Source organism: Aplysia californica, unplaced genomic scaffold (genome assembly GCF_000002075.1).
Source record: "Aplysia californica isolate F4 #8 unplaced genomic scaffold, AplCal3.0 scaffold00707, whole genome shotgun sequence".
In the NCBI taxonomy this organism is placed as follows: Eukaryota; Metazoa; Mollusca; class Gastropoda; order Aplysiida; family Aplysiidae; genus Aplysia; species Aplysia californica.
In genome coordinates, this window is record NW_004797977.1 from 218324 (window position 1) to 228323 (window position 10000).

The following is a 10000-nucleotide window of genomic DNA, read 5'->3' on the forward strand; positions in this document are numbered from 1 at the left end:
CAAAACACATCTAGCCAGCATCTGCACAATATTGGCTTGTTAAACGTAAGAAATGCTTCCAAACGTTAGCATTGAAATTATACCAATAATATTGGACAAGACATTGGGGATTTAGACACAGGGTACGTGATTTGGGAGCATGAGGTCGTTCTCCTTGAGGCGAGGGGATACAATATTATGTGTAAATTGTGCCTTACTCAACTTTTGTTCGAGGATCCTGTGTCAGAATCTCCGCAAGTTTAATAGGACGCGATAAGTATAATATTGGGGTAAATGATTAGGGAGTAGAATGCTGCATTTTTAAAGTTCATAATCTGTTTGCCAACTTGCTACTACAACCTGCTTATGAATACCCCGACATAACTGCCACTATACTGTCTTCCCCCTTAACTCCTCTTGACACTTGTCTTGGCCCGATAGATTAGACTAACACTAACAGTGTCACCTTAGCAGAGACTGTGCCCACCTTTTCGGAACTTCACAGCGACATAAAAGATGGTTCCAGTAGAGAACGGGATAGAGGGTGCCCACATCCCTCGTGACTCATTGGACCAGGAGAAGATAGAACTAATGCTAACATTACTTTAACTCAATCCCACATCATCACTCATCATCATCATTATTTCTAAAATCATGGTTGCTTGCAGATCAATGACTTAGATCTATTCTATCATAATCTCGGAAACTCTATAATAATATGTAACAGTTACTTGTCATACTAAGTACGCACGTAATACACTATTCAACTCTATTATACGCACTATTTTCTACTAATTAGATGGCGTCAATCTCATATTTTCTTCCAATTCATCTCGTGTCTATTTCGGAAATATTTATAGATTTGGGCTCGTAAAATTGTAATATTATGTCCCCAGAATGTTCAGAGATAACCTCCATTACAACAAACCTAATCAGAATTAAGAGCAACTAATTTCAACATGAAACGGACGACGGCGTGAATTAAGACAATAAGGTATTTCAATGGTATCATAGAGTGTTTTAAATCAGAGAACAAATTATCATCGTGTCAACAGCTGTGGTGGCTGTGTGCATAAAAGAGAGACTGAGGACTTTAGAGCCACTGTACATCGCCTTGGTACATCTAGTCATCACGTAGGTATCAGCTCACGTCTAAGGAAAAGGGTGAGCACACGATGCCACTCGTCCTTGTCTAAAGTCCAGCGGCCTCATCTTTCGACGTCGAGACTCGTTGAAAAGTGTTCGTTCTCAACTTGACTTATCTTGGCCTTTCTGACGTAAGACAAGTCTCATTGTTTGCACTTCGTACTCGTAAGGGTGTGATCATGTTTAAATATATATATCATACGATCGTCAATGGACAAAAAAGCAGAACGCAGTAAATCGCTCTCCTATACCAAATGAGATGAACAGCTGTATCTTGTCAAACAAGAACACACTCAAAAGATTTGTTTGTGAACTCATCTAGAAAAGAAAGATTAGCCGTGCTTCTCTTTCTTGTCCGCTTTCACTCGTGAAGTAGCTCTTTGCTTGATTTTACCCTCACAGTAGTTTGGCAAAGTTTGTGAATTGATAGAGCTATTGTTTTTATTTCTGTATTTCTTCTCCTAGCCCCGAGACAAGCTGACAACACCATGAGGCTCTCGTTTCTCCCGTCCCTTCTACTGGTTCTTTTCCTCGTCTTTCACGGGCACGTCGGGAAGACATCGGGATGCGATCGCCGGGACTCAGGTGATTGGCCACCTCGCAATAGGAAACCGCCCACACGTCCGTGGCGGGGACTGCTTCCAAATGCTGACAGTCGGGAATTCTCCGTGCTGCCATCTGAATCGCTGCTTCAAGAAGACAAAAAGATCGAGAATGGATTTTTTTTAAAGTCTGGCGATGGAAAACTCACGTGGCTGCCTGGCAATGGAAAAGGGTAAGATATAATAATAATTAGATAGTATGCTTTTGCAACATACCGCAAAGGGGAGAGATTGAAGAACGAAATAATCCTGACATATCCAAAGAGCAATAATAAAGTGTATATTATATTATTGTTGTATATTTGAAACATTCAAAATTATTCAGGAGATAAATGAAAATCCAAAATAAACAACCACGCCCCCCCCCCTATCACATTCGCCCCCAACCAAAGAAAAAAATAATAAACATGATAAGAAGCAATCACAAATTATAAGGTCGAGGCAACATTCATTAAAAAACGGAGTAAAGACAACAAGCACAGAGGACACATGCAATATCTGTAGTACGACGACCCAAAACCACAAGAGTTCCAGCAAAGCATCACGTATTTTTTAGAAACAGAGGCAGACTGTGTGAACAAAAGTTTTGAGTGGACACAATTTAACTTATACTTGAGCCTACTGAGCCGTACTGGTGCACATCTGTCTGATCAGTTTGTATGTATGTATGTAGTATAGGGTTTTACGGCGCTCGCAACTGCTAAGGTCATATGAGCGCGCGAAACACAAGTTGTTCACCTTCGCAAAAGTTCACTCCACGACTGGTTAACTAATTGACTTTAAAATGCTAAAAAGTTAACATATTTAAATTCAGTGTAAATATATTTGTGATTTAAAACAACTCTTTTAAGTAACAATAAAAATTTATAAATAGTATGTTTTCATTTTACAACTTGTCATAAAGGCCAGGATCAGTTTGGTTTTGCCCATTGTATACAAATATACACATGTACTTTAGTTTGGAAAAATGTCCCCTAGTTTACCTTGGGGAAGTTATTAAATATTTTGTTTTTATTGTTGTCCATTTTCATTATTATACGTTATCTCTCTTTCAGTCCCATTACATTTTGTTTACCTTCTATAAGCCCTGGTGAGATTGCTGTAATTTTCATTTTATTCAGTTCTTCAGCCATTTTAGTTATATCTCTGTTTTGTTGGGTTTAGTTGACAGAGTCTGGGTTTTTTTCCAGTTTATCCAGTTTACTTTACTGTACTGAACTTAACACGTGCTCATTGCGATTAAAAGCACTGAACGTTGTCATCAAAATTGATGATTTTAGACCTTTGTGGTACTTTAGAGTTTTCACTGTGCTGTTAAACAATCCAATACAAAACCTGTTCATGCAGTGTAAAAATATGTAATTAGAGATATAAAAGGGGGCAGGGGCACCTTACAACTAACTTTATGGGAAATATCGCAATAAAAGGCGCACAACTTTGTTGAATACCCAAGTAAAGAAAGAAGTTATACTTATGATACTTGGACATTCGCATGTCTTCACCCCACCCACCCCCACCCCCCCCCCCCCCCTCTTTTTACGATAAGACATAATATTATGTATAAAATTCATTCAGAGAGAATAAAATAATGTCAGGATTTCGAACATAATTCCCATCTCCAAGTCAATTGAATTGAGATCTGGAATAATCCAACAACACACATTTTAAGGTCAACGTTTCCTGGACAAGATGGAATAACGAGTTGTCCGTATATCGCTGCTATTATCGGCACTCATCCTGTATTGTCCATTTCATCCTTCTATTTCATCAACGTCTTCTGTTACTGACATTCAACTTTTCCTGGTCAAGAAATGAATTATCAGCGTTGATATGTCGTGTTTATTATCTGCACTCAAATCTCAGTGTCCAATGTTGCCCTCTTATATTCTATCATCAACGTTTTCTGATATTGACCACCAACTTTTACTAGTCAGGAATTGGTTATCAGTGTTGAGTTATCGTGTTCATTATCTGCACTCATCTCGCAGTATCCATTTTCACCCTCTGATTTCATCACTGTCTTCTGATACAGACCATCAACTTTTCCTGGACAGGAATAAATCACCAGTGTCGGGATTGGGGGGGGGGGGGGGGGCTGAAGACACGACCGGAGTCCCCAAAGATCAGCAAGCTGCCTGACCTACCACTGCCTCCACCACCACCTCTACGACCACCTTCTAAAGAGAGGGACACGCCATTTGGGTTTTATTTAGACAATGATTCGATTGGAGATAACCTGGAGAAAAAATCAAACACGATGTCTTCCACTATGTCAATATACACATTGAGAAAACGCTTAATTTATGCAAGATTTTGTATTGTTGACTTGTCAATAAAACAACACAAAGCATTTATACGTTTTGTGGTTGTTGTTTTTTTGCTGCTTGTGTGGTTGATATTCTTGTTACTATTGTTCATACCAATGTTGCTGTTGTTATTGTTGTTGTTATTGTTGTCGTTGTTGTTGTTGTTGTTGTTGTTGTTGTTGTTGTTGTTGTTGTTGTTGTTGTTGTTGTTTGCCTACTCATTCCGACACTTATTACACATGAAGTTGTGGAGATTCCGACATAGGGTCTTCGAATCCAAGTCTAGGGGGAAGAGTTTAAGACAAGAGAGAGCAAGAGACTCATTTTGTTCCTAATGATTTATTTAAAGCAAATTTTGCAATGAGGTATGGTTGGGAATGACGTTTATGTTTATGATATTGCTTGGTTAGTAATGGAGACTGATCAAGGATTATGATTCGCTTCTATTTGACTAGTGCGCTGGTTCAAAATTCAGCTAAGAGTTACATTTTAAAAAATTATGATAGAGATTAGGGGACAGTATCACTGTTGGTTAGAATTTGGGATTCGAAGCTAGAGATTGTGGTAAGGGTTTGTTAACACGTTAGTGTAGCTTAGAGTTATCCACGAACCAAGCCCAACTACGCCCCTACATGATCAGCCACAACGGAGTAAGAACGTTACAGGACCCACGGGTTGGTTCAAAACCTTCAGCTGGGGTGTCACAAGGTTGCGTTCTATCACCTGTTTTATTTAATTAAATGGAATTACCAAAGATGTTTTAAAAAAAACAACTAAACTTCTTGAATGAATTACTAAAAGCTGGTTATCAAAGCCTGAAAATAAGGATAAGCAAACCCTTCATTACCACATCACCAAATTACCAAATTCAATGAAGACTACGGAGACAATATAACATAACGATCAGCACCAGCAAAACAATCACAATAAAAAAGTAGGCAGAAAATCCAAGGATTCCTCTCATCATACAAAACAACAGTACCAGGCTCAAGCAGTTCCCAGAGTCCAAGTATATTGGACAGTTATTTACAGTGGATAAAAGATTTAATAGAATAGGTCAAAGAAGACAAGTACAATAGAAGTGTATCTATCCACAGAGAAAGGACGACTATTAAATAGGAACATATAAACGATCGTATAAAAAGCAAATTATATCACTACATGTATCAGATTACTCCACTGCAGATAGATCCAAACAACTCCATGTAGTCAAAAGCTTGGATTGGGGCGAAACGTTGAACAATGTTTTAAGTACACTTAACTTACGCCAGAGATATTCAAGTATCATTGTATTATTGTTTCTAACAAACTACAATAAACTATAGAGAAATGCCAAAATGATCAGCACTGTCTTTCTCCCAACAATATCCCACCATTGCCATGCACGAACCATGGTCAAGACTTAAGAAGAAAAAGAATAACAGTTATGTGAAATAAGATGTCTAGGGAAAACAGAGAACAAGATAGGGCAAAACACCCCCCTCCTTTAAAAAATAAATAAAATAAGATAAAAATAAAACCTAACACATTGATCAGAGAAATTAGTATTAGTTTTAGTAAGAGTTTTACGGCACTTGCAACACAATAGGGTCATATAAGTGCCAAAGAATAGATGTGTTCCAAGAGAGTAACATTCACAAGCAAGAAGGAGAGATAAGGGCGATAGATGTTTGATAAGAAAGAAGAAGTTAACAGCATAAAAGCACCCGCCAACCACCCACTATCATAGGAAAGGTCGGAACAAATGACGTCATTCATCACATTTAACATCAACGAAGCAAGTGGTTTGGTCATCTAATGCGACAACCAACATACCACGTAGCACAACGGTCCTACACCCCTAGAATCAATGGGAAATCAGGTAGTGGTGACCAAGAGAGACCTGGGCAAAATATGAAGGTAGGGAAAAACCTTCCAGAAGGTAGCAGAAACACGTTTCTTTCTTCCCGCGACGCCCAAGGGTTTATAAGTCGTGGAGAGGATAAAACGTGAAAGTAAACTAAGTTTCTTTTTCTTTAGGAAACGAGACCGAGTTGGGGGGGGGGGGGGAGGATGAGAAGAGGCACGGGCCTCAAGTGGAGGGTTCCAAGGTGTGACTGGAGAGGGGGGTAAAATAAGGGGTGAGGTTTCATACCACTTGATTGGTTAACACTTCTGTAATTGACGGTATTTCGCATAATTATTTGTCATCATTTCTCGAGTGTCTCATTTTTATCGTATTCAATCTTCACATAATAATACGAGAATACCTGGTCCTGTGCAATCACTCGGACAACACGTATAAAAGTAGTTTCGACGATGTGTTTTCTGGTAAAAGAAAACGATCCAGACACATCAGAAGGCACGATGTTTAGGACTGGTCTGACATGGACATTCACGTCTTTGTTAGGTTCGTCTCGGAAGAAAAAAACGAGATAGTACACAACATAATTAATTCTAGGCGATCAATTAAGGAAAAAGGCTTTTAATGTGCACTGTTGATTCCTTTTAAGCACTACTTTGAGATTTCCAAGCTCAAATCAACCCCACTCCATTATTATAAGGCAATATTTTCAAAGTACACTTAAAGGGTACGTCTCTATAGGACTAAAGGTCAGTTATTTCATTGCTTAAGGAGGCCAAAAGTCGATGTAGCAGTGATGTCCTTTGATTTACAGTTAGTTTCATGCCTTCATTATCGTCCCTCACAACCTCACACACCAACAACCCTTTTTAAGTTTCTTATACTATTTACTTTCAAAAGCTACAATCATACATTTTATTGTGTGTGTGTTTGTGTGTGCGCGCGTGTGTGTGTGTGTGTGTGTGTGTGTGTGTGTGTGTGTGTGTGTGTGTGTGTGTGTGTGTGTGTGTGCGTGCGTGTGTGTGTGTGTGAGAGAGAGATAGGGAGAGAGAGAGTGTGTATGTGTGTGTGTGTATGTGTGTGTGTGTGTGTGTGTGTGTACGTGTGTGTGTATTTGTGTGATTATGAAAGACACTGGGAAGGAGACAAATTTCGAAATAGAGTAAAGGAGATAAATTCATGTTAGGAGAGAGAGAGAGAGAGAGAGAGAGAGAGAGAGAGAGAGAGAGAGAGAGAGAGAGAGAGAGAGAGAGAGAGAGAGAGAGACTGAACGAAAAAGGGGAGAGAGAGCGTGTGTTTTAGGAACGACACCGGGTTAAAATACATATAGTTTTGAAAGATTAAATGAATAATGACTCGACTATATACCAAATTTCAGTTCGGTTAGTGTCTATTTCTGTAATGTTTATGGATTTGGAACCTTTAAACTATATTATTGTTCGCTGAAAATAGTAAAAAGGTACCTTCCATTATGGAAAAACAGCTAATCAGAGACTAGGAGCATTTAATTTTAACATGACAGAGGCAACGGTGTGAATTAAAACAATACAGACATTTCATTGTTATCTATGATCGGTTTGTAAGAAAACTAATTATCAGGGTGCAAACAGCTGTCGTGAGTGCGTGTATAAATGAGAGACTGAGGACTAAGAGCCAATGTACACCGCCTTGGTACATCTAGTCAACACGTAGGTATCAGCTCAAGTCTAAGAAAAGGGTGTGCACACAATGCCACTTGCCCAAGTCGAAAGTCCAGCTGCCTCATCTTTCGACGTCGAAACTCGTTGAAGACGGTTCGTTCACAATGAGATCTCCCAGTTGTGTGACGCTTCTTGTCTTTATGACGTAAGACAAGGCTCATTGTTTGCACATTGTAAGGGTGTGGTCATGTTAAACACTGCCATACGACGGACGTTGAAGTAGAACACAGTTAATCGCTCTCCTATACCAAGCGAGATCAACAACTATCTCTTGTCAACCAAGGACACACACGAAAGCTTTTGCTGAACTTAATCTAGATGAGCGATAAGCCGTGCTTCTCTTTCTCTTGTCATTCGTGAAGTAGCTCTTTTCTTGATTTTACCCACACAGAGGTTTGGCATAGTCTGTGAATTGATTAGACCTTTTGTTGTATTTTTTCTATATTTCTTCTCCTAGCCCCGAGACAAGCTGACAACGCCATGAGGCTCTCGTTTCTCCCGTCCCTTCTGCTGGTTCTTTTCCTTGTCCTTCTCGGACACGTCGGGAGGACGTTAGGATGTTCACGGCATAAAAAACATTAATGGCCATTTCACCATGAGACGGCACGGCGATCACGCTTGTGGAGAGAACTGCTTCCACATGATGACAATGGAGAATAGTCCATGCTGCCATCTGAATCACTGTTTCCAAAAAACCAAAACTTCGAGACAGGAATCTTTTTACAACCTGAAGAGCGCAAATTGAAGGGGCTGCATGACAATGGAAAGAGGGTAAGCTATGATTAGATAATACTATGCTTTTGCAACAGACGGAAAAAGTCAGAGGTTGAAGAAAGAAAAAATCCTGACAGGTCAAAGGTGAATGATAAAGTATAGGTAGTTCTGTATTTGAAACATTCAAAATTCTTCTGAGAAGCCCCCACCCCCTTCTTCATTATATTTCATGTATATATCCCGATCATCGTGTTTTCGCCTTGTACTACCCATTCATGCAGAACACCAATTTAAAGCTAAATAAATTCTGTCTCATCTGGCACATTAATAATTCTTCTATGTTAAGAGACATCCGAGATACGATCACTCAGAATCGGCCTTTAAAAAGCAGGCATAGCTGTGCAAAATCAAAGAAATGGAAAATTGTCTTATCGCGTGTATTGGGGAACATAGAAACACAAAGATCCACATAAGTGGCTTTAATAATGTCCTTTGACATAGGGGAAGACATCGTATCGGGGAGCATGAATATAATACGATAAAATGTAAATTAAAAAGTGAACCATGATGAGAAACAATCACTATTAATTATACGATTAAGCAGACGTACATTAAGAAACGGACTAAAGACATCATCTGTCGAGGAAGAATTAATTATCTTTAGTACGTCACAAAACCACAAGAGTTCCATCAAAGCTGCCTGTAGTTCTTTGAAACAGACGCACACTGTGATTATAGAGGTTTTGAGTTGACACAGTTTTACTTGCATGAAGTTCGACACTATTGAACTGTCGATGACATGAGCTTGGTTTGCATCAGTTGGGTCAGTTTGGTTTTGCTCAATGTAGTATATAATTAACCTACTTGAATTTAGAACAACGTCTTTTAGGTTACACGCGCCGTGGGGTAGTTATTATATATTTTGTTATTATTTTAGTCCAGTTTCATTAGTAAAGTTTATCTCTGTTTCAGTCCCATTACATAATTTTGTTTCGCTTCTACAAGCCCCGATGAAATTGTTTGAATTTACCTTTTATTCAGATTTTTTAATAGCTATTTTTAGTTTGTTTTGTCACTCTTTTGTTTGGTTTAATTGAGATAGTCTGGGTTTTTTTAAATCATACTCACCAGTTCACTTTACAGTAATGAAATTAACGTGCTCATTGTCACTAAAAGCACTGAACTTTATTAAATATTATCAAAATTGTTTATTTTAAACATCTGTGGCACCTTGGATTATTCCCCTTTTCAAGCAGGGTAAAATGTCATTAGAGATATAAAAGAGGGGAGGGCATCTTACAACTAATTTTAGTGGGAAAATCGCAGTAACAATAAGTGAGTGAAGGACGAAGTTATAATAATGACACTTGGACATACACATGTCTCCACCCCCTCCCAACCAAACCCTTTTACAATAAGACACATTATATGTAAAATTAAATCAATTGGAATAAGATCATGCCAGGATTCCGAACATAATGTCCATCTCCAATAAAGCCAAGTCCATTGAATTAAGATCTGGAATAATCCAACAACACACATTTTAAGGTCAACGTTTCCGGGACAAGATAGAATCACGAGTTGTCCGTATGTCGTTGCTATAATCGACACTCATCTTGCATCGTCCATGTCACCCTCTATTTCATCAACGTTTTCTGTTACTGACCATCAACTTTTCCTGGTCAAGAAATGAAATACCAGAGTTGATGT

At 38.8% G+C, this 10000-nt stretch overlaps 1 long non-coding RNA gene across 1 annotated transcript in view; it reads left to right on the top strand.

Annotated features, from left to right (window-relative positions):
- The window catches only part of LOC101849963, a 10254-nt gene extending 6175 nt beyond the window's left edge, over positions 1-4079 (top strand). The window contains exons 2-3 of the long non-coding RNA XR_004859160.1: positions 1591-1900; positions 3760-4079. This is a non-coding gene — a long non-coding RNA (uncharacterized LOC101849963). The remainder of the gene's footprint in view (positions 1-1590; positions 1901-3759) is intronic.
- The last annotated feature ends 5921 nt before the right edge of the window (positions 4080-10000 follow it).